Source organism: Nanorana parkeri, unplaced genomic scaffold (genome assembly GCF_000935625.1).
Source record: "Nanorana parkeri isolate BGI_ZX_2015 unplaced genomic scaffold, ASM93562v1 scaffold1130, whole genome shotgun sequence".
NCBI classification, from domain to species: Eukaryota; Metazoa; Chordata; class Amphibia; order Anura; family Dicroglossidae; genus Nanorana; species Nanorana parkeri.
The window spans coordinates 195,215-206,619 of record NW_017307398.1 but is presented as its reverse complement, the minus strand read 5'-3'; the positions used below and the strand labels follow the sequence as shown (position 1 = coordinate 206,619).

Genomic DNA, 11,405 nt, shown 5'->3' with positions numbered 1-11,405 from the left:
GGGGGGGTGGGGGGGGGGGGGGGGGGTGGTCACAAGGCAGTGGTATGTGGGGTCCTCATATTGCAAGAAACTAGATTTAAGAGGGCTAGGCAGACTAAACCTCATCGCCGCCTTGCCTCTAGTAAGGAGGCAAAACTTCACACAAACTGGCCAATCCACTGATGAACAGCGCTTGCCATTTTTTCCCCAGCGGACTTGGTCCACCTCTTAGATTTAAAGATTCGTAGGACGTGAGATACATCTTCTAAAAGTATTACAAAAATACGGAAATAAATGTGAAAACATGTTAGGGAGAGCCCTACAGAAAAAAAGGTAAAACTGCCCACGTACATAAAATATGGATGAATTCTGGCGATATCACCCTACACACTTCCAAGAAAGGCTTTACATTCCAAGATTACTGCATATACTACAGTATATCATTTGAATCCTGAGGAGACCCAGGTTTCTCAACGTCGGAGGAAAACTTTAATAGCCAAACATCTACAGGATGTGGGAAGCCTCGAGCTACCTCAGTAGTTGTAAAGGAGATAGAAAGAGTCATGCTTATAACAGAGAAAGTGGCCACAGTTAAAAGAGACTCCTAACAATAAAAGCCTGTGCCCAGGTGGCTTTACCAAAGCATATTACCAAGAATGTATATGACTGCTTAGTCCTTGTGGGGAGACGTTAAAAACCTCCCCCTGAGCTGTTAGCAGTGCATGAACTTGGAAATACCTCTGATCATTTGCCTTTGTGCCTATGATGCGCCATGCGTAGTGAAGGATATCCCACAAAGGGTTCCCACAACTGGTACAAAAGATCAGAGATCAGTGACCAGCCACTGTAGCCAGAGGTGAGGCAAAGAGCAGTGGAAACCAACCTGCCGCACGTGCATGTAAGCAAAACAGTGACAAAGACTGACAAAGCGCGCTGAGTGACAAAGACTGAAGAAAACAGAAACAAAAGGTGCCAAATGTAAAATCCTCCATAGTTAACTCTAGGGATTGAAGAAATAGCACTCTGGGCTGGATAAAAAAAAAAAAAACCTCTCCAGCAATTACACCTACTATGAATGCAAATTAGCATGTGCAAAGTCATATTCCTTAAAACATCCTACGTTCTGACATACTGCAATTAAGTCCTGATTTTAAAAGATGCATGCCTGGAGCTCTTTTTCTAGACACAAGATCAGGCATTGTAGTTGAGGATGAAACTACAAAGAGAAGAGCAGGCAATAAATCGTTATACCTTCTGTAACTTGAGCATTGCTGTGACTGGGGGAGGCAGAAACATGTGACTTGCTAACTTGCTAACATTGTTTCTTTGAGCTCCTCAACATTCTATCTATCCTGAATTATATCAGGCCAATGGCGATTAGAACGTTTACAACAAAAGGTAAATTGGCCCCTTTATTAAAAACATTATTTGGATATAGGCATATTATTTACAGATCAAATCCAACTTTCCCTGCATTTTTATTTAGTTGGTTTCTTACTAAATTGCAATTTTTATTTTTATCTACAGATGGACATCAAGAACACAAAGATTGTCAAATGCTAGTTATTTTTAGGAACTTTCAGATTCTCTGCGGTTACCGGCCTTCTAGTGCAGCAAATAACTCGTCACGTACAGTATACGTGACGAGTCATTTGGTCCCTATGTGGCGGGACGTACAGTGTACGTCTCCCGTCACGAAGGGGTTAAAACAAAAACCACTGTATGGGTTCCCCATCCATTTTCTACTAAGTACGCACTCACACAGACCTCAGAAAAAGCACAGATCTGATCCCTACTGCCCAACTCTGCCCTATGTTGTCCATAGTTTACATTTACTTTTGCGTAAGGTGCACCAATTGGTTCTTAACAAATTACTTTAGGTTAAGTTTTGTAGGTCAGGGAGAATCCTTGTACAATCTGTACATTGTTCTGTGCCAGAACTTAGACAGGGTTAATAAAGTTGTCCAATCCCACATGTGGCAGTGTTGGCAACTGAGACCCAAGCAATTTATTCAGGGGAAAAAGGGAGCAGGTCACATGCTACTCCATGCGTAGAAGTACCAGGTATTGCTGAGGCCTCTGACGGAAACATTGTCAAGGGAGTTGGACAAAGGGGAGTAGCAGTGGGTGGGGGATGCCCTAAAATGAAAAATTGTCACTATAGCCTGAATGGTCAAAATGACATATTTAATACCTCTTAACTACTTTGCATGGCAAAAATTATTTTCATATTTTGTACAGGAAATACGACTTATTTGGTTCACAGTTATTAACAGACAAGTGGACAAAAACCAAAAATAAAACAAGTTATATTGTGTTGAATGCATTACATTTTTGTAACTAACACCACTACACATACTATCACTTAAATCTTGTCTTCTATAGATTCTAATAAAAGGCACATTAAATATATGTAGATTTTATATATGTGCTACTTGTATATGGTAAAAACAGGTGTGTAGATTTTAAATTTAAAGGATCTAGACTAGGGATGCACCTGTCTCGGTATCGGTGCCGATACCGAGTATTTGGGCAAGTACTTGTACTCACCCAAATGCTCAGATACTTACCTCTGATACCAGAACTTCCGGTCAGAGGGGGATCTCCCTCTAACCAGCAGTGCCGAGGGAGCATAGTGCCACCTTCCTTTCCAATCAGGAAGCCAGGCAGTGGGTTATGACCCGCCTCCTGGATTCCTGATTAGTTAGAAAGTCAGGCTACTTGGCAACAAGTGAATCCGGCTTCTTAGCCAATCAGAAAGCCAGGCAGCACGTAATGACCTGCCCCACCCGGCTTCCTGGTTGGTCAGGAAGCCACGCTGCCTAGCAACAAGTGAAGCCAGCTTCCTAGCCAATCAGAAAGTTGTGAGGCGGGTCATGACAAGCAGCCTGGCTTCCTGATTGGCTAGGAAGCTAGCTTCATTTGTTGCTAGGCAGCCTGGCTTCCTGACCAAACAGAAGCCGGGAGGCGGGTCATTACATGCTGCCTGGCTTCCTGATTGGTTAAAAAGCCAGGCGGCCTTAGCAAGTGAAGCTGGTGTTCTTTCAATAGAATACTGGCTTCCCATGCAATCCGGAACCCGAGTGATGGGTTATGATCTTCTGCCCGACTTCCTGATAATCGGGGCACACGCCACCGGTAAAGCAGCATCAGCGAGTAGCAAATAAAATATCCCCCAAATAATTACACCACCACCAGCAGCCTGAACTGTTGCTACAAGGCAGGATGGATCCATGCTTTCATGTTGTTTATGCCACATTCTGACCCCACCATCCGAATGTTGCAGCAGAAATCGAGACTCAGCAGACCAGGCAACATTTTTCCAATCCTCTATTGTCCAAATTTGGCGAGTCCTTGCAAATTGTAGCCTCAGTTTCCTGTTCTCAGTTGACAGGAGTGGCACCCATTGTGGTCTTCTGTTGCTGTAGACCAGGGATGAGGAACGTACGGCCCTCCAGCTGTGGTGAAAATACAAATCCCATGAGGTATTGCAAGATTCTCACAGCCATGACTCCCAGAGACAGATGCATCATGGGATTTGTAGTTTCACCACAGCTGGAGGGCCAGAGGTTCCCCACCCTTCTGCTATAGACCATCTGCTTCAAGGTTCGACGTGTGTGTTCAGAGATGCTCTTCTGCACATCTCGGTTGTAATGTGTGGTTATTCAAGTTGCTGTTGACTTTCTATGATCTTGAACCAGTCTGGCCATTCTCTTTTGACCTCTGGCATCAACGAGGCATTTTCACCCAGAGATCCGCCGTTCACTGGATATTTTCTCTTTTTAAGACCATTCTCTGTGAGCCCTAGAGATGGTTGTGAATGAAAATCCCAGTAGATCAGCAGTTTCTGAAATACTCAGACCAACCCATCTGGCACCAACAACCATGACTTGTTCAAAGTCACAAATCACTTTTCTTCCCCATTCTGCTGCTGGGTTTAAACTTGGAAAATGTTTTTTATTCTAACTTTTTCACTTTTTTAAAAATATTTTATTTTTATTTATTTTTTATAAACTTTAATTTTTTTAATATTTTATTTATATTAATTTTTATAAAATATTTTTATTTTTTATTTTACTTTTAGGGGCTTCAGGGAACTATTAGGGGTCTTAACAGAAGCCGGATATTTCCCTTTTAAAACAGAAAAGGAGATTGAGGACACAGTCCTCAATCTCTTTTTCTGCAGCCCCTGTTATGAATGAACAGGAACACTCGGTATAGAGGATTCCTGTTAATTAATAAAATGAGAACATAGTGTATTTACTATAACCACAATCATGAATGAACAGGAGGTGATGTAGATCACTCCCATTCATTCATAACAGAGGATATAGTAAACATACTATGTCCTCAATTATTTACAAACACTCAGCGATCACTGAGTGTTTGTACTCGCTCTGCTTCCTGGCACGCTGTCACAGGAGGCTGAGCGAGCGAAAGCTCAGCCTCCTGTGACACCATTGAGAGCCCAAACCGTTCTCCCGATCTGTGACAGGAGGCTGAGGGGTGTGGGGAGGAGAGACACCGGCTGTCTGTGACAGTTTCTCTCCTCCCCGCTGGGACACAGAGCAGCGCCAAGCCAGGGGGAGAGTAAGAATGGATGGCACCGCTATTCCGGCCAGAAAAAGGCACTTTCAGCATTTTGTCAAAAGTGCCATTTTCGATATGTTTCGGCGGCCGATAGATCGGTGCATCCCTAAAAGCGAGTGTGATTTTTTTTGTCATAAAGTGATGAGTATGCATTTCATAGTTTACAATAAAAGTGTAGGGCCGGAACTAACAATTATTTTCATAATCAATTAGTTGGCCAATATAATTTTTTTTCGAATGATCGATAAAAAGAAAAAAATCGTTTTATTTAAAAGTGGAGTTTTACAAAGTGTAATTCAAAATAAAACTGCATACACAGTTTTTTGTAATCGCACTGCACTGGAATGCACGGCATTGCAGAACCGCGCCACCCAGTGTAAGCAATCACACTGCGTGCTGGAAGCATGTTTGGGGAGCCATTGAAATTAATGGCACCGCATTGCACATTCTGCAGCAGAATTTTATCAGGCCAAAACCAAAAATTACTTTTTTTCCCAACTTTAAAAAAAAGTTTTTCAAATAAATTGTATTATATTAGACATTTTAATTAGTATCATGGATTTTAAATAATCTGTATTGAAAAACTTCAAGCCAATATAATAAAACAACTAACCTTTTATTTGAAATACCACACCAAAATTGGCACAATCAACGTTTTCATACGTAGGTGTAACCAACTTGTGTTTCTGTTAGTGTGTGCGTGCTCACAGGGGACTTTTAATTTTTTTGGCATTTTTAATTATATTTTACTTTTTTTTTTTTTTACACAAGCTCCCTATGTGATAGCACATTGGAGGTGACAGCTTCTCTTTAAAGTGACATTAGGGGTCCCATAGTGTCACCTTTCCACTTCACTGGGGAATGACAGCTGGCTACTAAGCGTACTGAATGTAAATATAGCATGCAGTGGGTGGGAGCAATAGCGAGCCTGCTATTGGCTATTTCAAATTGCAATAGCCAATATCAGGCTGGCTATTAGACACAACCACTGCCTGCTGTCAATCAGCAGATGAGGGACCAAAGGAGAAAGTTCTCCTTCAGGTCCTCCTCTGCTGATTGACAACAGGGTGCAATAGCCAGCCTACTATTGGCTATTTTAAGCGCAGGGACGGGGGAGCGACAGAGAGGCAGCGCAGGCACAGCGAGCAACAGAGAGGCAGCGCAGGCACAGCGAGCAACAGAGAGGCAGCGCAGGCACAGCGAGCAACAGAGGCACAGCAGCTGACAGGTGCTGATACAGGTGGGAAGGGAACACAGACGGCTGCATTCAGCGGCTCCCAGGGAGGAGGAGAGAATGGTGGAGGAGAGTGGCGGCAGCAGCAACTAATCAGTAATGAGAATCGTTGACAATGATTCTTATTATCGACCATCATCATTAGTTGTTGCGGCCCTAGAAAAGTGAAAGAAAAAAAACTCTTCTATTGAGAGAAATATGGTATATCCTTTCCATTTTTTTTACATTATATTGTTAAAAGAACAGTAAACAAGGAGCTATTTTTTCCTAAAAGCATAACACAATCATTGTTATAAAGACGGGAAAACATTTTATCTGCCAATCCACTATGCTCGCAACACAATGATAATGGTATAGGATAAGCAAGTCTTCAGCTTGCAGCGGAGCAATGTCAATGAACCATGAATCTACTGTGCAGTCCAATAAATACATCTGTACACAATAGAAAAGAAGACAGCACTAAATACTGTAAAGCACTCATCTGAAATCTCTGCCGAACAAAAGACAGCAGGGACACAGTTAAGGTCAAATGCAGTAAATTGAAAGAACCAAACTGTAATGAAAAAAGGTTTTACGAAGTGCATTTACATTTATTGACCTAACAGAAATATTTAAGCATGAGGAATATGGAGTTTTGATGACAGGGGGAGACAGATTATACATGAAATGATTGTTTGCAAAAGCAGTAAGGACACAGGTCATAAAATTCTCAATTTTATGTGAATGAAATGCCAGGGTCATTTTACTAGCTCTATAAAGCATCTACAGCAAACAAACCCAGGCATTCAAAAAAAAAAGTTATCGCACATAAATGTACCTCAATGTATAGTTACTGGTTTAAGCCATTTAAATAAACTGCAGCTGTACAAATTAGAACTATCAGTTATCTTGAATGTAGGGTAATTTACTGTTGCAAAAACTGATTTGTGGGCTCTTAAGCCTCATTCACACTGGCATTGACAAATATGTGTTTATATGCATTTAGAGAACAATTCTATGACATAAAAATCAATCAGCCATAACATGACGACCACTCGACAAAACAGCCCTGACCTGTCGAGGGATGGACTCGTCTAGACCTCTGAAGTTATGCTGTGGTATCTGGCACCAAAACGTCACTAGCGAATACTTTAAGTTGCGAGGTGTGGCCTCCATGGATTGGACTTGTTTTACTAGCACATCCCACAAATGTTTGATTGGATTGATATCTGGAGAATCTGGAGACCATGTTAACACTTCAAATTCGTTGTTGTATGCCTCCAACCATTCTTGGATCCTTTTTGCAGTGCGGCAGGGAGCATCAAAGTCAAATTCTTAAGGTTGCCCATTTTTTCTGCTTCCAACACATCATCTTCAGGAACAAAATATTCACTTGCTGCCTAATTTGGGAAAAAAGCCAGTTGTTTCCAAAAGCATAACTGCTATAATTTGATTTGACCCCAACCGCTGCTGCACCAATACTGCGTTCTTCCTTTACAGTTTACACAGGCCTGCCTGCTCATGCCTGGGCCAATATTCCAACTTCCTGTGCTTCAAGAGGTGCTTTGCAACCTACAATACTTGCACTGTGAAACTCCACAGATCATTATCACCGCTTGCGTCCTCTGTCTAGAAATTATACTCTATATTGTTCCTCTTATCTTTCTGGAAAGTTTCAGTGATCTTCCACTTTTCTCAAGCGTGTTATTTAGACCAATGCAGGACCTAGAAAAAACCAGGAAAACTCAGCACTGAACCGTTTCATCAAACAAATGCCAGCACTCACTGTACGGCTAAAATGAGTGCCATTCTAAAGCTGCACTGTAGCAGGGAGTTAAAGCGCAGTTTTAAACCAAAACTTTGTCAAAAGATAAGTACACCTTACACATTTAACCAGTTGACATCCGGGGTGTTAAACCCCCTTCCCATCCAGGCCATTTTTCAGTATTCGGCGCTGTAAAATTCACGCCATACAACCGATCGGTGGCTATAGAGCCGCTGATCGGTTGTATGTGAAACACCCGTTAACGGCTGTAGTAACGAGCGGGTCTTTCCTGCCCGTGCGTGCGCACTAGGAGGCGCGCGCGAGCAGGAAAAAATGCGAGTCTGCCGTCCGTCCGTTTTTTCTTAACGGGCGGACGGCAAGAGGTTAAGGACCAATAACACATGCATCATTTGACCATCCAAAATGGTGAAGTGAAATAAATCAAGAAAATTACTTGTTTTAATAAAAATTATAAAAAAAATAAAAACCGGAAAAGTGGTGCAAGCATGTTTTCATCCTCTTTGCTATATAAGATCTGGTGCAACTAATTACCTTCAGAAGCCACATATATTGCACAAAGGTGGTCTTTATTTGGCTAATTAAGTGTCACATGAACTCTGTATGTATACAACTGTTCTGAAAGGCTCCAGAGTCTACAACACAATCGAGCAAGGAGCACCACCAACCAAGCAACATCATGAAGACCAAGGAGCTCTCCAAACAGGTCAGGGACAAAGTTTTGGAGAAGTACAGAGCAGGATTGGGTTATAAAAAATATCCAAAACTGTGAATATCCAACAGGGCACCATTAAATTCATTATTAAAAAATTTAAAGAATATGGCACCACAACTAGCCTGCCAAGAGAGGGCCACCCACCAAAACTCACGCACTAGGCAAGGATGGCATTAATCAGAGAGGCAACAAAGAGACCAAAGATAACCCTGAAGGAGCTGCAAAGCTCCACAGAGGAGATTGGAGTATCTGTCCATAGGACCACTTTAAGCCATATACTCCTCAGAGCTGGCCTTCACGGAAGAGTGGCCAATAAAAAAATAAGCAAGCATGTTTGCTGTTCACCAAAAGTATGTGGGAGACTGCCCAAACATATGGAAGGTCAGATGAGACTAAAATTAATTTTTTTGACCTTCAAGGAAAATGCTATGTCTGGCGAAAACCCAACACCTCTCATCACCCCAAGAACACTAACACTAAGAACAGTGAGGCATGGTAGTGACAGCATCATGCTGTGGGGATGTTTTTCACTGGCAAGGCCTGCAAAACAGGTCAGAATTGAAGAAATGATGGATGGTGCCAAATACAGGGAAATTCTTGAGGGAAATCTGTTTGTTTGGCAGAGATTTGAGATTAGGACAGAGGTTCACCTTCCAGCAAGACAACGACCCAGGGCATACTGCTAAAGCAACACCCAATTGTTGTAAGGGGAAACATTTAAATGTCTTGGAATTACCTAGTCAAAGCCCAGACAAATTTAGGAACTGTGGCATGACTTAAAGATGGCTGTACACCAGCAAAACCCTTCCAACTTGTAGGAGCTGGAGCAATTTTGCCTTGAAGAATGGGCAAAAATTCCAGTGGCTAGATGTGCCAAGCTTATAGAGAAGTACTCCAAAAGCCTTGCAACTGTAATTGCTGCAAAAGGTGGCTGTACAAAGTATTGACTTAGTTATGCACAGCCAATTTTCCCCGGTGGTTTTCGTCTTATTTCATGTTTGTGTCACAATAAAAAATATTTTGCATCTTCAAAGTGGTAGGCATGTTGTGTAAATCAAAATCATACAAACCCCAAAAATCCATTTTAATTTTGAGGGGGTAATGCAACAAAATAGGAAAAATGCCAATGGCTTTAATACCTTTGCAAGCCACTGTATTTATATACTCAATAAATAGTTTAAACATGGAACAGGAATGTTAACTATCATATTAAAAAACAACAGTAAATGCTACCTAGATTTGCTGCTCAGACTTGTAGAACGGTTAGACAAATATTTTGGCCATTCATGTATAGCGCAATATTTCAATTAGGGCTACAGATAACTATTATTTTCAAAATCGATTAAGTAGCCGATTATTAAGTTTGATTTTTTTTTAAATGGCTCCAGTGTTGGACAACTAGTTTGTATTGAGATTGTAGTCCATCATGGGAGGAAGCTTGGAGCGGTGGAAGTAAAAAAAAAAAAAAGTCTGGTGTGCAATATAGTGAAATGGAAAGTGTAAAATCAATGAAGAATTGCATATAGAGGACTACAAATTCCAGCAATAGTACATTATACAGAGACACAATGCAGAATACCACCAACTATGGAGGAATACATCAAATCCCTGCAATAGTACATTATACAGCACAATGCAGAATACCACCAGCTATAGAGGAATGCAACAAATCCCAGCAATACATTATACATGCAGTGTATAATGTATTGCTGGGATTTGTATTCCTCTATAGCTGATGGTACATTGCGCTGTATAATATAATATACAGCGCAATGTACCATCAGCTATAGAGGAATACAAATCCCACTATCCCAGCAATACAATAATACAAAGAATTGTGCCATGTGGGGGGAAAGTGCAGGCAGTCTTACCTAAACAGTCTCCCAGCAACTTTCTTCTGAGATCATGGGCCTGTCTGTCGGTGGCTGCCATGCGGGCGGGTGTGTCTGGCCGCGCGTGAGCGGGTCTGAGAATTGGGTGAGGCGGGGAGGAGATGTGGCGTGTGGCATGAGAAGCGGCGTGTGGAGCTGCGAGCAGGGCAACTAATCGAATGTCAATTAATCGATGATGGAAAAAGCTGACGTTTTCATCATCGATTATGATCGACTTGGGTCGATTAGTTGTTGTAGCCCTAATTTCAATGAATCTATATTTTAGGGACGTCTTGTTTGGATGTCCTGCTTCAGATCACATCACTGCATTTCAATAGTTTGGAGGTCAACACTTTAACTTTTAACATGTGGCATTTATTCTCTCGTAAAGAGATTGAGAGAAAAGTTATACAAGGTGGAATTAACCCCTTCGTGACGGGAGACGTACACTGTACGTCCCGTCACAAAGTGCCTATATGACTGGCCACGTACACTGTACGCGACGAGTTATATCAGGCTTTGTAATGCCGGTAACCGCTGATTCTCAGCGTTACCAGTCATTAATGAATGCCTCAGTGTTGAGGCATTCATTAATGAAATAATTAAGCTTTTTGTAAAAGCTTCTTCCTTTCATTCATGAAAGAATGAAGCCGTTACATGCAAATACGGGATCGCTATTAGCAATCCCGTATTAGACAGCTGAAAATAGCAGAGAGGTAGCAGTGACTCACCTCTCTGCTATTTGTTTTGACAGCTCAATAGCCCGATGTTTAGATACAATGTATCTCTTTTGAGTGAAATGTATCAGTTCTGACCATCTAGGCACGATCAAAGAGCTTTTAGTGAGATCTGAATCTGACTAAAGTCAGGATCAGTCTCTAAGGTTATTATTAGCTGTTCCTAAGTTTGGAGCAGCCTAATAGAAAAAAAAAGAAAAAAGTTAATTTATCAAGCAGTCATAGTGACTGCTTGATATAAACTGACAAAAAAAGTGTTTTTATTTTTATTTTTTTAAAGTGTAAAAAATAAAAATAAAGTGTAAAACAAAATTAGGAAAATAAAAATTATATATAAATATATTTTGTATACTATAATTAATATTAAAAAAAATCTAAAAAAAAATAATAATAATCAAAACTTGTGAAAAAAGTGTTTTCTTCTAGTTTTTTTCCTCATTTTTTTTTTTTTATTCAAACTAAGTGAGGGGCTAGGTACACATATGTGATATAATTATATAGCCCTATCTGTCCTCTA

At 41.0% G+C, this 11,405-nt stretch overlaps 1 protein-coding gene across 1 annotated transcript in view; it reads right to left on the bottom strand.

Moving 5' to 3' along the window:
* Positions 1-11,405, bottom strand: part of UGGT2 (UDP-glucose glycoprotein glucosyltransferase 2) — a 214,568-nt gene that overhangs the window by 164,000 nt on the left and 39,163 nt on the right. The gene's annotated exons all lie outside the window — the stretch shown is intronic.